General features: G+C 37.0%; 1 long non-coding RNA gene and 3 other non-coding genes across 4 annotated transcripts; all 4 read left to right on the forward strand.

Moving 5' to 3' along the window:
- The first annotated feature begins 4,134 nt into the window (after nt 1–4,134).
- LOC115949651 lies at nt 4,135–5,163 on the forward strand. The gene is made up of 2 exons (XR_004083033.1): nt 4,135–4,516; nt 4,619–5,163. It is a non-coding gene; the product is annotated as an uncharacterized LOC115949651 (long non-coding RNA).
- Nucleotides 4,152–4,347, forward strand: LOC115951115. Its single transcript, XR_004083240.1, has one exon. It is a non-coding gene; the product is annotated as a U2 spliceosomal RNA (small nuclear RNA).
- A 2,875-nt stretch (nt 5,164–8,038) lies between the features above and the next one.
- On the forward strand, nt 8,039–8,234 carry LOC115951077. Its single transcript, XR_004083213.1, has one exon. It is a non-coding gene; the product is annotated as a U2 spliceosomal RNA (small nuclear RNA).
- A 10,472-nt stretch (nt 8,235–18,706) lies between these two features.
- On the forward strand, nt 18,707–18,902 carry LOC115951072. The gene has a single exon (XR_004083208.1). It is a non-coding gene; the product is annotated as a U2 spliceosomal RNA (small nuclear RNA).
- The last annotated feature ends 230 nt before the right edge of the window (nt 18,903–19,132 follow it).

A 19,132-nucleotide genomic window follows, 5' to 3' on the forward strand; every position in this document is an offset into this window, starting at 1 on the left:
TAAATTATTATATAAATTCAAAATTGTAGCATTTTTTTTCTTTCCAAATATAAGTATGTTTATATCATTAAAACTTGAATTTGAGGGTTGTAAGAACTGAATTTAGATTGGACCCAATATAGGATTGAGTTTTGGTCCAACGAGCCCAAACAATGAATTTATAGAGTATGGATGTGTAGGGGGCTTTTTTGCGTATTGTGCGTTGGGCTGGGCTGTCTTTTGCGATAATGGACCCGGATGTTTCTGAGTAAGGGAGTTGAGACCGGTCTAACTGTAACTCAACTTGGGCCGGTTTGTGCACAAACTATGCCTTGTCTGCCTGGAGTAGGCTTATGGCAAGCAAAACTGTTTCAGATGAGTTACAGTAGGCAGATATAATAATAATAACAAAATAGAGTACTCTGACTATTTAATAAGAATGGCCAAGTAATCCCTACTTATAAAACATGATTACAGTTGTGATAATGTCATTTACAGAGAAAGTAAAGGAGAAAGAGAATAATATGAACTACTCAAGAATGGGCATAAAGTCAAGTTTTAAGTTTGGTCCGCAGAAGCAAAACCAAAGAGGGGAGAACGCCTCCTCTCAATGCAAATAATCTCCCAGGAAAAGATCCTGCTGTGGGGATTAATGGCTTTGAGGGAGTCGAACCTGAATGGCTAATGCTCAAAAGGAATCCCTGTTATGTTTTGGAAGAGAGCAGGATTTGAAGGGGGAGAGAGGGAAATCAACCTACTTATGCATGCCCATTGTGTTATCTCTCTTTTTCCCTTAATTTCCTCTCTTTTTTCCTCTGTTTTCTCTCTTATCTTTTTCCTTTCTTTTTCTTGTTTTCTTTTACTCTGTTTTCTTTTTACTTCGTGAATACACTCTGTTTTTCGATCCCTTATTCAGGGCATGACAAAGGTCCTTTTATAGTGCCTGCCATGACTAGTTTTTTTTACTACTTTACCCCTTAACCGCCTTTGTCTGGTCTGGGCGTATTTGCCGACCACCAAGTCTGTGTAGTACTCACCCTTGCCAGACAAAGGTAGGTTTGTTTCATTCCTCAGTCCACCGTAGCACTCTTACCTGCCACGGTATAAATGCTTTATCTCTCTTTCCCTCAAGGCATGCACCTAATGGTTCCCCCCTCAACCTTACCTCTTTGGGTGGTCTGTCATCCCAGCAGGACGTACCTCCCAAAAGGGCTTGGGCAGGAGCCGCAAAATAGGTCTTTTCCCCTCTCCCTACCACCAAACCATACCCCCTTTACCTCTTACCTCTAGCCCATGGCCCCACCACGTCCCATATTGGCTGGGTACAGGCTGGTGGTGCCTGGGCCTTACGCGTGCTTTCCTTTCAAATATGTCCAAAAATCTGCCTGCTGCTCATGCGTTTGCCATGATCTGGAGGCTCGCCGTCCGTGTTTTTTGACCTCTTATGTGGGCTTTTCTTTGCTTTCCCGCTCCATTTAAGAGCTGGATTTTGTCTGATGATGGGCCTTATATTTCTTTGGCCCACTCTTGGTTTTCTTTATTTCTTGCAATGTTGTATTGTTATTCCTACCGTAATAACTTAATTCTCCTGGGCCTCTTTTGGGCCAGCCGTTTATTCCTTCTCTCAGTGGATTGTCATGGTCACTGTTTTGCTTTTACTTATGGGCTCTTATGTCCCTTTGGGCATCCACGGCCCGTTTGCTTTCTTTGGGATTCCTTAGCCCATTTGCTAATTTCACACTCCCATGGGCTTTTTTACTAACTTCATTGGGCTTCCCTAGCCCAATAACCTTATTCTCATCCTTGAAGTTCATGGGCCTGCTATAAACCCCTTACTCTCTTAGTTTGCATTGCCTTGGGCCTGCGGCAGCTCTTTCTCGCTTTTCTTTCTTATACATTGCCCATGGGATGCTATTTCTTTCTTCCCGGGTTTCTTTGAGCCCACTTGCTTCTTCAAGACCCATTTGTTTATTTCTTGGGCCTGTGATCTATTATTCCTGCTGCTTGGATCTAATGGTTTTTTGCTATCTATTTTGTCAATTCCTTGTTGCCCTTATTATTGGGTTTTCTTTCTTTCTGTCTGGGCTCTCACAAATGGCCCTCAACAGGATGAAAGAACTAGTTCTATTCGGTAAGAAAGACAATAATAATTGTTTATTTAAGAGAATCAAACACAAGTAAGGTAAGAAAATCGGTCATCGGCACAATCCGAGGAGCTATGTTATAATGTTAAGCTAATGATTAAGGTTACAAGAGTTCAAAGGATTATTACAAAGATTTCTTGGTTTTTCCTTCTCCCTCTTTAGGTCACCTTTCTACACTATATATTGTAATTTTGGTATCATCCCCATCACACACATGTAGGTTAGGTTCTAGGAACTCCTTCTTGTTCCATCCAACACCTCCTAGAACCTTCAATTAGCAGCTGTAAGGCTGCTTCACCATTGTTCAGGTATCACCTCCACATTAATGCGGTCAGAGAGTTAGTTGGGATGCATTTAATTTGGAGGTAGCAGTTTTTGTAGACATTTGTTGCCTCCCTCTACTCCTCCCTTATCCAATGTTTGACTTTTAACCGTAACGCAACCTTGAAGGATGTTCAGGATGATAGGACATTCCTATTGACCTCGGATCTCTATTTCCGAGATGACTTTTCTCCTCGGACATATTTTGAACTTATCATATATAATCTTTATTTCTTCTTCTTCTACCATTCTTATAATAACCATATTTGACCATCCCTGGACTAGTAAATATCCTCGGATTGGGCCATAGGCCCAATTCGTACAGTTTTAATAGTACCTTTTGACTAACTGGCCCCTACAAGGGTAATCTTTGGAATATTTATTATTTTTATGGTTTATATTTCTAATTTCTAATGCCTTTTTTTTTTTTTTGTATTTTTTAGTTCTAAAATAAAGAGTTTGGCCCAAAATTTTTTTTTTTCCAGCCTAAGACTAAAAATGAAGCCTACAAAGAATAAATTTTAGGCTCAATTAATCCAAAATGGATCGAATAAGATGGAATTGAACCGAAGTGAACCAAATGGATAGTTGTTCACTGAATTAGACCAAGTGGACTTAATTGACCGAATTAGACTAAATAAGACTAAAGTGGACTGAATGGATCGAAAGAGACCGAAATGGACCAGAGTGAATTGAATATACCGAATTAGGTTGAATAAGATTGAAGTGGACCAAAGTATAAGGAATAGACCAAAGTGGACCAAATGGACCGTAGTATTGGAATGGACTGAATGAACCGAAGTGGACCAAATAGGCAGAATGGATCGATAAGAACTAATTGGATTGAATAGACCGAATAAGACCAAGGTAGACCGAAGGGGACCAAAATGGACAGAATAAAACCAAATTGGATTGAATTGAACCGAAGTGGATCAAATAAAACTGAATATACTAAATGTACCGAACAGACTAAAGTAGACCCAATTGACTGAATGGATCAAAGTTTTATGCTACTGTGGCTCAAAAGTAACATAGTAACAATAAATATTGCGTTTCAACTTTTAAATATTATATAGATATATAGATATAGATTTGTAAGACTGATGTAGTAAATTATGTACTATTATTGATGCGAAACTAATCAATCATGTCACTTTGTAAAATTTTTAGTTAATGAATGATATAGTTTAAATGTTCTTTTTACTTTCAAAATCTTAAATCAAAACATTCGCATTATCTAAACCATATTTCTATATTGTGAATCTGCAGTTGCCACAATCATCTTGGGAATTGTAACACATTGAATGTTGTCATTAGCATCTATCATCCTTGCAATGGTAACAGGCTACATTTCCGGCCATTTAATGCTGCAAAAAATCATCTATTCTTTTTTTTTTTTTTCCTCTGGACAGCCACTTACAGAGCATCATTTTGATAATCTCGTAAATTATTTATTATACCCAAAGTTTCGATCTGTTTTAGACTCAATAGTCAATAGCCTAATCAGGATCAATCATAAGAATCGAATCTGTTAATACAAAACTGGTTTAACTTTGAGCTTTGTATTTGACATCTTAGCCAGAAATACAAAATTAGATCTAAAAGAAGTGTACATAGGTTACCGCAGTATTGTCCCACACTGCCTCCAGAAAAGGAGAACCAGGACGAGTTGGACAATAAAAGATGGCATGTGTGACAGAAATACTCATACCTTTCTCGGCCTTTTGGCTAAGATCAAGTGTAGTATCTGTTCTTATCAGTTTAATATCTGATATGTGGGTCATCGGCCCACACGATATTAAATTTATTTCTTGAGGGGGAGAGCCCACCACAGTAGCTTGCTACTGGGGCTCTCAAGCGTCGCCCATGCGTTGCACTACTGCACGGGCCTGGCGCACCCCACCCAATTCTAGTACGAAGCTTCACATGTTTTCTTAATTTATGTGGATGACCCAAATCTTCTGTATGTTTTCTAAAGCCATTAAGGTTTATCCATGTTTTCTAAGCCATTAAGCTGCAGTCAGTTGCTTTCTGTATGTTAATCACAGCTGAATTAATAGTGTAGAATAAAGGTAGAGCTGATTTTGACTCTGGTATCTTTGTGTGTTAATGCTGATTGATTAGTGCTCAAGTATTTGAAATTTAATTTGTTGTTAACCGTTTGATATGTGCAGCATCCAACCATGTCAAATGATCCACGAACAGTTATGTGAAGTGTCAGCCAATTATTGTACTCACCATGTGAAGTCTGGTTGCAACGGGTAGCATTATTGTACCAGTTTGTGCGTGCAAGAAGACTAATCAGAGCCATTCCTAGTATTATATAAAAGAGGAGAGTGTTTGCTCAAAAAAAAGAAAAGAGGAAGAGTGTGGAGTGAAAGAGCAATCGTTGACAGTCTTGCCTAGTTGCCTTTATCATGTTGAATTAATAAAACTTGTGTTTTGGTATAACTCGCTAGTTCTTGTTGCTTCATTTAACTTGTACAATAGAAGTCTCATAGTACAATAATACATGAATAGGTGTCCCAATAATGCATGGTTATGTACAACTTTTTTAATTCGTGGGAGCCATACTGTTTACAAGGATCCACCAAGCTTCACGCATGCGGATCCTATTCCTCCATTTGGTTAATGAGATTGCGAAATTCTTGTTATGATCGCAAAGAAATGTCATCTGCTAGTAAATATAAGTCATACAGCACATCAAGATATTTTCTTATGGTCATGTCTTTTTAGTAAATCTTTAGATTTTCTGACTTGATATGCAATACAGCAAGATATTTTCTTATGGTCATGTCTTCTAGTAAATCTTTAGATTTTTTGACTTCATCTATAGTTGGCGTGTAGTTGATTGGTACTAGAGTAACCCAAACTGGAACTCGTCGTTGTACCTGACGATTTGATCCAGCTCGTTTTGGATCGTGTAGTCGCGGACCGCCGAGAGTGGATCCATGTTGAGAAAGAGAGAGAGAGAGAGAGAGAGAGAGAGGGGTGAGATTAGTGAGTAGTATTAAAAATGGATGCTAGTATTAGAAGGAGAGAGATGGCACGTTAAACGACTATTGATTTTTTAAAATGACTAAACCAAGTAGGTGTTTTTTTTTTTTTAATGGTACTTGATTTCATAAAAATCAATTACCATGTAAATTTTTTAAATTAATTTTTGGTTATATTTTTCAAATTTTTTAAGGAGCACTTCTGTGAATTTAGTTTGAAAAAACATCTCATTCCTATCATTATTATGGAAGCACATCTCTGAATTTTAGGTGTTTTTTTAGAAGATTAGTATGTATATATATATATATATATATATATATATATATATATGAAAAACATAATTTAATCAAAATATTTAAATTTCATAATTATAATATTTTTTTTATATAAATGGAGATGATGTTATTAAAAGGGTTTTAAATATACCATAATCAGTTGACTAATTTGAGCATATCAAGAATATTAAAAAAAAATGTACACCCTCAATCCATGGAACACATGTAACATGTTACATTAAGTTTAAATTATTAAATAAGTTTAAAATTGTAGCATTTTTTTTTCTCTCTTTCCAAATATAAGCATAATACTTACATTATTGAAACTTGAATTTTAAGGCCCCTATCTCTAATTTTTAATGTCTATTTTATTTGTATTTTTTTAGCCCAAAACTACAGAGTTTGGCCCCTAAAAATTGTGAAAAAAAAAAATTCAGCCCAAAACTAAAAATGCAATATATAAAAAGAATAAATTTAAGGCCCAATTAGTCCAAAATGAACTAAATGATCCAAAGTCGATCGAAATTGACTGAAAAGGACCGGATAAGACCAAATTGGACTGAAGTGAACCAAATGGATAGATGTGGACCAAATTGAACCAATTGGACTGATGGACCGAATAAGAACTAAGTGACCAAGCAGACTTAAATGGACCGAACTGGACCAAGTGGACTGAATGGAATATAGGGGAATGAATTAGACTGAATTGGACTGAACTGAACTTAATGGATTGATATAGACCGAATTGGACGAAGTAGAGTGAATCGATCGCATTGGACCAAATAAATCCGAATTGGACTGAAGTGGACTGAATAAGACTGAACTGGACCGATTTGGACCAAATATACCAAAGTAGACGAAATGGACAGAAGTGGACCAAATGGATGGAAAAGACTAAATTGGATTGAAATGGATGGAATAAGACCAAACAGACTAAGTAAGACTGAAGTGGACCGAAGTAGATAAAATGGACTGAATTGGACCAAGAAGGGTTGCTTTGGATTCAGCTATAAGAGGATCCTAAACATCAATAAAGTCAGAACTTCTCCCTTAAGATTTTGTTTTGTCATCATTGATGGTTGCATTGAAGTTCACTTTTAACAAAAGGGGTAGAGGTGGGTTCCAACAGCTGCCTACAAATTCCCAAGATGTTAGATAATCAATATATATTTTGTTTATTTGTCTAAGAACAAAGGATGGACTACTTCCCTTTCTGATTTTCTTATGAACAAAGTTTAGCTACAAAATTGATTGTAACTTTAGGCTACAAACTCACTCAATATCTTTTTATTGAAGGTGAATTTTGACAAATCTACCATTGGATTACATCTTCTTCTTATATCTTCAATGTTTGCAAAATTTCAAGAAATTTAAAAATCAATAGTTATGTTATCAATAAATTTTTAAATTGCAAGTTTTTGTAATATAAAATTATGCATAAAATATAAGATTATAGATTATATAGTAAATAATATCTGATTGATACAAAAATTGACATGTGTTTTAAGAGCGTAAAGAACATTTAATTCAACGGTTAGATTTTCAAAATATGCAGTAATATTTATTATATTGAGTGACTTTGTCATTTTCTTATATAGAATGTTGTTCCTTTTCCTTCATATTTATACCACAACAAACTGCTACGAATGATGTAAAGTTTGTTGCATCTCCTTTTGAGAACTTCAACTTTTCTTGTGATTCTATCATTAGGCTCATCCATCAATGATGGAGTCAAATTGCATATCAAAAAGGGCCATGGTGAATTGATTTGACCCAATTAGTTTTTGTGGCTGGTGAACTTTCAATGTTTCACTTATTAAAAAAGAACGTTCTGTTTCATGTCTAAACCCTAAACCATGTTTCTATATTGAATCTGCAGAAGCCACATTCATCTTGGGAATTGTAACACGTTGAATGTTGTCATTACTCATTAGCAATCATCATCCTTGCAATGGTAACAGACAATATTTCCTGCCCCTAATGCTGCAAACAATCCTCTCTTCTTTTTCTTCTTCTTCTTTTTTTCTCTGGACAGCCACTTACGCTGCATCATTTTGATAATCTCGTAAATTATTTATTATACACAAAGTTTCGATCTTCTCTAGACTCAAATCCTTATCAGGTTCAATCACAAGAATCGTTATCTGTTAATACAAAACTGTTTTAACTTTGAGCTTGTATTTGACATCTTAGCTAGTAATACAAAATCAGAGGTAAAAAATAAGTGATAGGTTACCACAGTACCTGTCCCACACTGCCTCCAGAAGAGGAGAACCTGTACAAGTTGGACAATAAAAGATGGCATGTGTGACTGAATTACTCATACCTTTCTCGGCCTTTTGGCTAAGATCAAGTGTAGTATCTGTTCTTATCAGTTTAATATCTGATATGTGGGCCATTGGCACACCCGATATTAAATTTATTTCTTGAGGGGGTGAGTTCACCACAGTAGCTTGCTACTGGGGCTCTCAAGCGTCGCCCATGCGTTGCACTACTGCATGGGCCTGGCGCACCCCACCAAAACTAGCCCAAAGTTTCACAAGTATGCTGTATGTGATGGATAAGCCTGATCATTAAAGTTTGTAAGAGCTCTATTAATAGTGGTGCAAAATAGTTATAATACTATTTTTAGCACCATTAATACTTAAAATACATGTTATGTTATAGCAGTGGTGTTATAGCTAAAATATATATATATATATATATATATATATTTTATTAAATTCTTTTTCTTCTCTCATTAAAAAAATATTATGTCTTTTCTTTCTTTTGGATCTCTATCTCCTGCTCGTTTGTTTTTGTTCAGTTTTCTAGTACTTTTTGAGTACGTTTATATGTATATACATGTAGTTACATTTGTACGTTTGTGTTTGTTTTTCATTTGATGATGAAAATGGGTATTTAGATCTTTGTTTGGAGTGTATGAAAATGGATTTTTTAGTGTTTTTTTTATTCTGGGTTTTGGTTTATGTGGAAGGATTTAGATGAAATGAGAGTTGGGTTTTCTGGGTTTATTTTGTTTTATGGTTTAGTTGTAATGGAAATTCAAATAGTTGAGTTTTCTGGGTTGAAGGAAATCATTATTAAAAGTAAACTTTATTACTATAAAAAATATCAAAATCACTTCAATTTGGCCAAGTTAGCTTGAATTTGATTTCTTTTTGGTGGTGATTTGTGTGGTGGTTTTTGGCTAATTTGGATTTTTGGTAGTGGTTGTGGGTGGTTGTTCTTGGTTGGTACTGGTTGTGAATTGTGCCATTGATTGGTTTGTGATGTTTTTCTGATAGTGGGATGTATTATTTTATTATAGTAGATATATTATTTTATTGTAATGTTTATATTATTTTATTGTGTTGAAAGTTAAAATAGATCCACTACTGTTGGATGTTTTGTAAAATGAGTAGGTAAAATAGATAAAGTAGTTTTTTGTGGTGCCAAATAGCTCCACTACTGTGGATGCTAAGAAACTCATAACCTTAAAGCAAATCGGTCTTGCGACCATTGGGGGTCAATTTGGCATTACCCCGCAAGTAATCCATAATTTTAAGAGAAATTGTTCACACTTATGCAATTAACAAGGATCCACCAAGCTTCAGGCATGTTGATTTCATTCCTCCATATGGTTAATGAGGTTGTGATATTCTTATTCATCTAATGATGGAGAAGAGCTAAGACTTTAGCTATCATCAATCTAACGTAAGACTTCTATACCATCTGCTAGTAAAGATAAGTCATAGAGTAAATCCGGATTTTTTTTCTTGTGGCCATGTCTTCTAGCAAATCTTCAGCTTTTCTGACTTGATGTGCAATTGGCATGTAGTTGATTGATATTTGAGTAACAAACAACCTTTTGCCACCTATTACAATAATTTTTTTGGAAGGTTGATTCCTATATTTCTTTTGCTCTATCAAAAAAATTAATTAGATTTGTGCCCAATAATTTGTTTTATCAACATAAGCTAATTCATATGAATTAACTATTCCATCTTCAGCAAATTCTTCTTCCTTTGTTGCCTTTAAGAACCAAATTTGATATGGCTGGAAGAATTTTCACCTCTTTTTCTCCATCATGCTAAACTTGTGGCCATGTCTTGAATTGATTTGTTGATAAAGCTTGAAAAATCAATTGGTTAATGGTTCCCCCTTTTTTTTTTCAATAGGGAAAAAGTTTTGCTGCATAATGAGTCATGTGGCAGCAAAAAGAAGGCAACATATGCCAATGGTCATGTGCAATGCACATAATCAAGTGAACTGTTAGACACTTTTTGCTTTCTTTTTGCTGTCACATTGTTAGGACATATGTGTTTCATATGTTAAGAACATATGTCTTGATTTTATGTAATTGGCTTATCCTTTGACAAAACGCACTTTACTTGTATTTGGGTAGATTTAGGATATTTTAAATACTTCAAGAAACCTTGTTTCAAGATCATGTATTGAAGCTTTCAAGTCTGTTCAAGAAAACAAGTTCAGAGTGCAAAATCATTAAAGCTCGACAGCTGGTCGACAACTGCATCTATCGAGCTTAAGGAAGATGTTCTTCATTTGGTGTGCTCGATAGCTGCTTGACAACTGCTATCTGTCGAGGTTTAAGATTTCAGAATTTCAATATGATTTTCTTGGGATCTGTGAATGTGTTTTTGGGCCTTCTTTTCTCCTAAACCTAGACATATAAAAGGATCAGTTTAAGGGCCGTCAAAGGGTTCACAAGTTGCATAAGCATTGAGCAAACTTTGTTCAAGAAATTGTGACCGGAGACGAAGTTCTTGCCCTAGTTCATCTCCTTCTCTTGAATAAGTTGCTGTGTATGTGCACCGTTGGGTTTTGTGACCAAGCATCTTCATCGTTTGGATGAACTGAAGAACTTTGCAACCAACAACCTTCTTAGTTAGTGATTGAAGTCGAGTACTGGGATCCGTGCAATTGGCTAGTCACGTACTGGGAGTCTTGCATTAGAAAGGGGAACTGTCACTACAAAACAAGTCCAATTGGGTATTGGGGTAAGGGTTTAATTGTAGGTTGGTAAGGTACTTAGATTCCTTTACTTGTAACCACTTGTTGTGATAATAGTGAAGTTTCAGGAGTGGTGACCTGAAAATCACCCGATGAGGTTTTTGCCGTTAGGTTTTCCCCATTCGTAAACAAATCACCGTGTTATTTATTTTCCGCTGCATTATTAGTTTATTGTTGATTTGTTTGTGCTACCACGCGTTTGCATGTTAATTGATTAATTAATAACTTGGCTAATTAATTACTTAATTTCTATCACAAGGGGTCATTCAGTTTGTGGCCTATCAAGTGGTATCAGAGCGGGCACACTCTGATTAGAGTTTAATCTTTGCTGTGTTGATCCATTGACCCCTGTTTGTCATGGATAGAGGACAGTCATTAATCATACCTCCTTTGTTTGATGGCACTAACTATGCATACTGGAAAGTACGCATGAGAGCTTTCTTGCAGTCTTTAGATGAGAAAGTGTGGCAAGCTGTGGAGTTAGGCTGGACTAAGCCTACAGAAGCGCCAGCCGACTGGGATGATGCCAAGATTAAGGCAACAAACTTCAATAGCAGAGCTTTGAATGCATTGTTCAGTGCTGTTACCAATGAGGAGTTCAAGAAGATATCCTCCATTGAAACTGCCAAAGAGGCTTGGACCATTCTCTAGACAACCTATGAGGGTACTAAGGCTGTCAAAGACTCAAAGTTTTAGAGGCTCACTACAAGCTTTAAAGAGATAAAGATGGAGGAGGATGAGTCCTTCGATGAGTTCTATGCCAAGCTAAAGGACATAGTGAACTCAGCCTTCAATCTTGGGGAAATCATTCCTGAACCCAAGATTGTGATGAAAGTGCTCAGATCTCTGCCAGAGAGATTTCATGTCAAGATTACGGCAATAGAGAATCAAAGGATATTGACAAGATTCCTCTGACTGAGCTGGTTGGAAACTTGCAGACCTACGAGCTAGGGTTGACAAGAATAGGCAAGTCGGGTAAAAGCAAGAGTATGACACTGAAGGCCAAGAGCAGTGAAACAGATGAATCTTCTGATGATGAAGATTCCAAGATGAAGTCTTACATCACCAGGCAATTCAAGAAGTTCATGAAGAACGCTAATGGAAAGGGTTTCGACAAGGACCGCAGGCAATCCAGTTCTTCTCAATTTAAAGGCCAAGACATAGGGAGGAAGGATGCTAAGGAAGGTGGTCAATACATTGTTCCCTCAGGACTTAAGTGCTTTGGGTGTCAAGGCTTCGGTCACATGAAGCATGAGTGTCCCACATACCTCAAGAGCATTGAGAAGAGCAAGGCACTTGTTGTTACCTTGAGCAACACTGAGCTTGAGGATGATTTCGACAATGAGGATGATGAAATCTTAAATGCCTTCACAGCCACGGTCAATCCTACTGATGGGATTGTTGAAGATGTGGTTGAAGAAGAGGAACTGGTGGAATCTAAGTTTAAGAAGATGGATGACCAAGATGACATTCATACAGCCTATAAGAAGATGTATAAGCTTTCCAAGAAACATGAGAAATTATATAGGCTAACCACTAAAAAGCTCAGTGATGTGGAACTTGATCGTAAGGAGCTTTCCACAAAATTTGATGAAGCCAATCAGATTATTGGAGCACTGAGATTCGAGAACAATTTCTTGGCTGAGAAGACTAAGAAGTTTGAAGTGGAGCTGTTTCAAATCAGAGCTCAATTGGAGAGGACTTCAAGCGCAAAGCTGGATGAGATACTGAGTATTCAGAAATCTGCTTCAGATCAAACAGGTTTAGGGTATGGTCTTTCTTCCTCTAATACTGCTTCTTCTAGTACCACTGTTTTTATTCCTCCTACTAATAATGTTAAAACTGAGAACAATAAGATTAAAACTGAATTAGCTAGTGAGAACTTAGACAAAGTAAAATCTATCTTAGGAGCACCCCCTAAGCTTGAGATGAAAGATGTTAAAAACTCTAGGGCTAAGAAGGCTAACTCTCAAAAGCCTAAACAAAAGAAGCAGCATCTCTGTCATCATTGTGGAGCTGCCGGTCATACTCGACCAAATTGCTACAAGTGGCTTACCACTCAACAGAGCAACGACATGATAGCATCTGGGAACCAGAATCAGTTTCAATCATCTCTTGCTCCTCTTGGAGATCTTCTCAAAGCCCTCATGTTCCTTTTGAACTTGAATGGGTTTAATTCTTCCCCTTCATCGCCGGTTCAAGGGTTTGCTAGACGGAAAGGTTCTTCCAAGGTGTGGAAGGAAAAGGGCTCCAAGTGATTTTATCACTTTTCTCTCTCTCTTCATGTTTTTTGTGTGTGTGCATTACTTGTGTTTTGCTTTCATGTTTTGAGTCAGTCTAGTTTTTATGCTTTGTTTGTTTAACATGTTTTTGTTTGGTTATTTTTCAGTTTTTGCTTTGTTTTGTTTTTCTTTATAAAAATTAAAAAAAAAAAAATTGAAAAATCAGAAAAATACAAAAACAGTGTGTGTTTTGTACATTGGTACTTGTATACCTTGGATGGCCATTGAAACAAAGTCTTCTAAATTTTGTATCATTTGTAGCTTAGATGAGCATCTCTATGCACAACTAAGCAAGTGAGCTTTGTGGCTCGTGTTTGTGATGAGTATGATTAAGTTGTCTCCTAAACTTAACATGCATATCACTCTTTTTGAAGGGAATGACTAAAAAATCCTGAGAGAAAGGCATAAATAACCATCTCATTACTGTTGCCCGCCAATCATAATAAGACACTTGTATGCTTCGGCATAGCAAAAGTGCAGTGTCAATGACATTTGTGTGCATAGGCATAGCAAAATCTGAATGTCAATTATCATTGGGTATTTTTTTTCTCTCTCTAATAAGCCCATGCATGATATGTTTAAAAGAAAAATATGCAAAGAAAATCAAAAGCAAAAAGATCAAAAATGCTTTAAATATGATTGCAAGCATGTATTCTAGGAGATGTGGGAGTTATAGGATGTATCTCAAAGGTGATAGCCCCCATCAAGCAGTTATGATTGTGTGTGAGTTAAGTGATTTTCTCATATCTCAAATCGTCATAACATGTATACACTTATGCAATCTTGCGATATTTTTCACACACAACATGCAATATTCTTTGCTATTCTTGATACATGTGCAAGTACAATGTGATTTGGCTATCACGAGGTTTTACATGTATTAATGTATGCTCATTAAACTGTCTAAACTCGTTTTTGAAATATAAAATTGGTTAGACTTGTTTAGTGTGTGTGTGTGTGTTTGTGGAGATCCATGTGCTTAAATTTTCATTTGAGAGATGATTTTAAGAGCTTAATATATTGATTGGATCGTTGGTTGAGTTGCATGTTGGATTGCATTCATGTTTGTGTTTTTCACATCTCAAAAAACTACTTTTAAAAGCTAGCTCGACACCTCCTCGATAGCTGGCTATCTATCGAGCTTCCTTAATCTTTTTCTTATCGCAATCTCGCCTGCACCTCGATACCTGGTGGATCTATCGAGATTGGATCTGTATGCTCGATAGCTTCTCAATACCTGGTGGATCGATTGAGCTTCTGTTCTTAAATCAGATAAGTTGATCCTCGATACCTCCTCGATACCTCAACTGTCGACGTGTATTTTCTCGACACCTACTCGATAGATATCTCGATACCTGTCGATACCTTCATCTGTCGAGAATTACAGGCTTTCCTATATAAAGCCCATACGCGATCCCGTCTTCATTTCCATCGATCTCTCTCTCAACACTTCTCTGTTTCTCTCCAAAAAACTCTCCAATCTCACTCCTATCTTAGTTCTCAAGGATTTTCCAAGGTTTTTCATGTTTTTCCTCACTTGGTAAGCTTCTAATCCTTTCTCATTCATGCATTTCATGTTTTGAAACCTAGGATTTGGGGTTTTTGGAAAATTTTGGGGTTTTTCAAAATTGATGAGATTTCATTGAAATTTTGGGTTGGGTTTTCACTTACATGTGTTTAAAACCTCATACATTGCATCACATTCGCATTATAATGATCTTGCCATGCATTTAGATGTGTGTTATATGATTGTGTGCTGGTAGGTTTGGATTGGGCTGAGCCCATGGTGAAAATTCTTTTACATGTCACATGTTCATGCATTTCCCATGCATACGTACTTCTTTTTAATATATTTGATATATTTGAAAATGTTTGGGACTTTTCTGATTTTCTGTCTTTTTCTCCCTCTCTGTTGTTTACGTTAGTCCTGTCTATGGCACCTAAGTGTAAATCCACTCCAGCCCAGAACCCTCTTTGTTCCGGTGCTTCTTCTTCATCTGATCCTACCTTATCTCATATCCGGTTCCGTGATGATGATGCCTTTAAGGCATTTTCGAAGAACTTTTCTCGACAAGGCATTCATTCGGAACGCCAAGTCATCTTGTCAGATTTTGCTGACACCAACCTTCCTTCTGTCATTCACAGTAGGGGATGAAAGTCATTGTGTGATGCCCCGGTCACCTATCCTATCATGCTGATTCAGGAGTTCTACTCCAACATGCACAAGATTGATCGGTCAGTACCTCTTTTCTTCACTTGCGTTCGAGGTACGCGCATTCCTATCACACCGCAGCTAGTTGCGGATATGCTTCAGGTTCCTAGGATAGAGTTTCCTGATTATCCTAGTTGTGAGCGTCTGAGGACTGTGTCCAGGGATGAGCTCATGTTCGCTTTTTGTGAGAGCCCTACTTCTTGGGGTGAGCATCTTTTTACACCTTGTCGACCTTTTGCTAAAGGTCTTAGATTCATGAACATGGTGATGACTTTTGTTTTGCATCCCCTTCTCACTATAACTCCATCATAGAGCCTCGTGCTCGGTTTTTGTTGTCTCATCTTGAGCATCTCACCATAGACTTCCCTTCTCATTTCATTCTGTCTATCATAGATGTTCATCTAGATTCGGTGACCCATGATAAGATCATCTTTCCTTCTGCTATCACGAGGATTCTACACCACTTTTCTGTTCCACTTCCCTCATCTGACCACTTCACTATCATGTGTGCCATAGATTACGTAATCGTTAAAAGTAGTGAGGCCCAGCTTCGGTCACGGTAGTCGGATTCAGCGGCTCTTTCCTCTCGTTCCGCTCCATCCCGTTCGGCTCCATCCACATCGACTCCTCCTTCCTCTTCGAGCGATGTGTCTCTAGAAGATATTATGGCATAGCTACAGTGCATGGATGCTTGCCTCAATACACTCTCTACGAAGTTGTATCAGGTGAACGTTCGTGTCGGTCGTATTGCTCGACGACAGGCGTCTATGGGTGGCTTTGCTCCTGAGGCTACTTCTTCACTGCCTTCTCCTGTGGCTTTTGCTTCTGAGGATGAGGATGATGATGATGGTGATGACGATGATGATGATAGATATGCTAGCTCTGCCGATGAGATGTCTACTTGACACTCTTACCCTTTGTCATTCGTGACAAAAAGGGGGAGTAGTTTTGGTATGAGAGTAGTCTATCTTAGGGGGAGTGTTAGTATAGGATCATTTTGTTAGGGGGAGTTGATACATTTTTGAGGGATGTAGTGAGGATAGTATGCACCTTTTCTTTCATTTCTTTTTGGACACATTACTCTTGTACATGAGGTCTTGTGACTATTTCTAGACATACATTGTACTTATTTCCTTATTTATATTGATGTATGTTTTTCTTTCACCTACCCCTTCATGTGTTGTTTCTTTTCACTCTTTATACATATGTTTCTTATACTTGTATGCAATCTATTATTTCTGTTTCACACAAAGATACTTTGATGAGTTTTGTTTAAGGTGTTTCAGAAATACAGGTTGTCAAAGTCTACTTGCCATAAACTTTCTTCTTGCAAAGTTTTTCAAGAGTTTGTGTTAGGATAGATTTTATTGTATTCAACAAGTGAATATGAGTTGAGTGATTTATGACTTCTCTCATATGTCATTTGTTTGTTGTGGTTTTGTCACGGATTGCTAAAGGGGGAGATTGTTAAGACATATGTGTTTCACATGTTAAGAACATATGTCTTGATTTTATATAATTGGCTTATCCTTTGACAAAACACACTTTACTTGTATTTGGGTAGATTTAGGATGTTTTAAATACTTCAAGAAACATTGTTTCAAGATTACGTATTGAAGCTTTCAAGTCTGTTCAAGAAAACAAGTTTAGAGTGCAAAATCATTAAAGCTTGACAGCTGGTTGACAGCTGCATCTATCGAGCTTAAGGAAGTTGTTCTTCATTCGGTGTGCTTGACACCTGCTCGACACCTGCTATCTATCGAGGTTTAAGATTTTCAGAATTTCAATATGATTTTCTTGGGATCCGTGAATGTGTCTTTGGGCCTTCTTTTCTCTTAAACCTAGACATATAAAAGGATCAGTTTAAGGGCCGTCAAATGGTTCACAAGTTGCACAAGCATTGAGCAAACTCTGTTCAAGCAAATTGTGACCGGAGACGAAGTTCTTGCCCTAGTTCATCTCCTTCTCTTGAAGAAGTTGCTGTGTATGTGCACCGTAGGGTTTTGTGACCAAGCATTTTCTTGATCTTCATCGTTTGGATGAACTGAAGAACTTTGCAACCAACAACCTTCTTAGTTGATGATTGAAGTCGCGTACTGGGATCCGCGCAATTGGTTAGTCACGTACTGAGAGTCGTGCATTAGAAAGGAGAATTGTCACTAGAGAACAAGTCCAATTGGGTATTGGGGTAAGGGTTCAACTGTAGGTTGGTAAGGTACTTGGATTCCTTTACTTGTAACCGCTTGTTGTGATAATAGTGGAGTTTCGGGAGTGGTGACTTGAAAATCACCCGGTGGGGTTTTTGCCATTAGGTTTTCCCCATTTGTAAACAAATCATCGTGTTATTTATTTTCTGCTGCATTATTAGTTTATTGGTGATTTGTTTGTGCTACCACGCACTTGCATGTTAAATTGATTAATTAATAATTTGGCTAATTAATTAATTAATTTCTATCACAAGGGGTCATTCAGTTTGTGGTCTATCACACATAACCCATTATGCAGCAATTGCGCATATAAGTATGCAAGAAAACATTTTCCTTTTCAATTATTTGTGGCTTCAAATCAAGAGGGAATAAACATTTTTCTTTCTCAAATAAGATGATTCTTTTGTGTTTTTCATAATCTAGATTTAAATTTTAATTTTCTAGAAGTTAAAAATATTGACACATTATTTTTTAAGATTGTTTTTTTTTGGTACTCAAATACCAATCAACTACACGTCCAACTAAAAATCAAGTAAAAAAAGTTGAAGATTTGCTAGAAGACATTACCACAAGAAAAACTCTTGATGTGTCATATGGCTTGTTTTTATTAGCAAAGGACATAGAAGGCCTACGTTAGATTGATGATAATAACTAGAGCCTTATCTCTTTGTCATCTTTAGACGAAAAAGAATATTACAACCTCATCAACCAAATGGAGGGTTGAGATTTGCACATATGAAACTTGGTGGACCATTGTAACAGCAAGGTGCTAGCCAGATTACTATGAAAAAGAATATAGATGCCCAAGAATTATTGGGACACCTATATATTCTTTCGTTCCATCTCCCCTCCTGTAAAAGGAGTGTAATTCTTTTGTAAGAAACCAATGAATGCAAGAAGCAGTCTTCTTCCATATTTACATGTCTTTATCTTAGTGTTTGTGTTACTGATATCAAAGCCTACTACCCATCTAAATAATAAAAATCTAAATCTACTATTTTTGAGTATGTAAATAAGTGAGATGCAGTCTATCTACTATCTCTAAGATTTTGTAAGGTAGTTTGTTATATATTTTATCACCAAATGCAATGGCTCTTCGCTTTCAATTAATAGCATATGCTAAGACACCTTCCTGGTTAAGTGCATAAGAGAGATACATTGAATAGATGTGCTTCCACTCTTGCTGGTTTCAAATGCCGAGTCCCACATTGTGTAAGAGAGAGGAGGGATAAACAGAGCTGAGGTATAAAAGGGAAAATCAGAAGATGGGCAAAGCATACCTTTCTCGGCCTTTTGGCTAAGATCAAGTGTAGTATCTGTTCTTATCAGTTTAATATCTGATATGTGGGTCATCGGCCCACACGATATTAAATTTATTTCTTGAGGGGGAGAGCCCACCACAGTAGCTTGCTACTGGGGCTCTCAAGCGTTGCCCATGCGTTGCACTATTGCTCGGGCCTGGCGCACCCCACCCAATTCCAGTCTAAGAGAGTGAATTTGATTGAGGCATCACAAGCTTGTTCTCTTTTGGTCGAGTTTGATGTCCATTAAGTTCTAGTTTGTTTGGTGTAAGTATAATTTATAATTTATTTCTGATAGTCGATATAAAATGCAACAAGTTTCACGCTCTAGGTTTTTAATTACTACTTTGAAGGGTATGGTCACAATTCTAGAACGTCAAAGTATTGGTGTTGATCTATGA

This window comes from Quercus lobata, chromosome 6 (genome assembly GCF_001633185.2).
Source record: "Quercus lobata isolate SW786 chromosome 6, ValleyOak3.0 Primary Assembly, whole genome shotgun sequence".
Taxonomy (NCBI): Eukaryota; Viridiplantae; Streptophyta; class Magnoliopsida; order Fagales; family Fagaceae; genus Quercus; species Quercus lobata.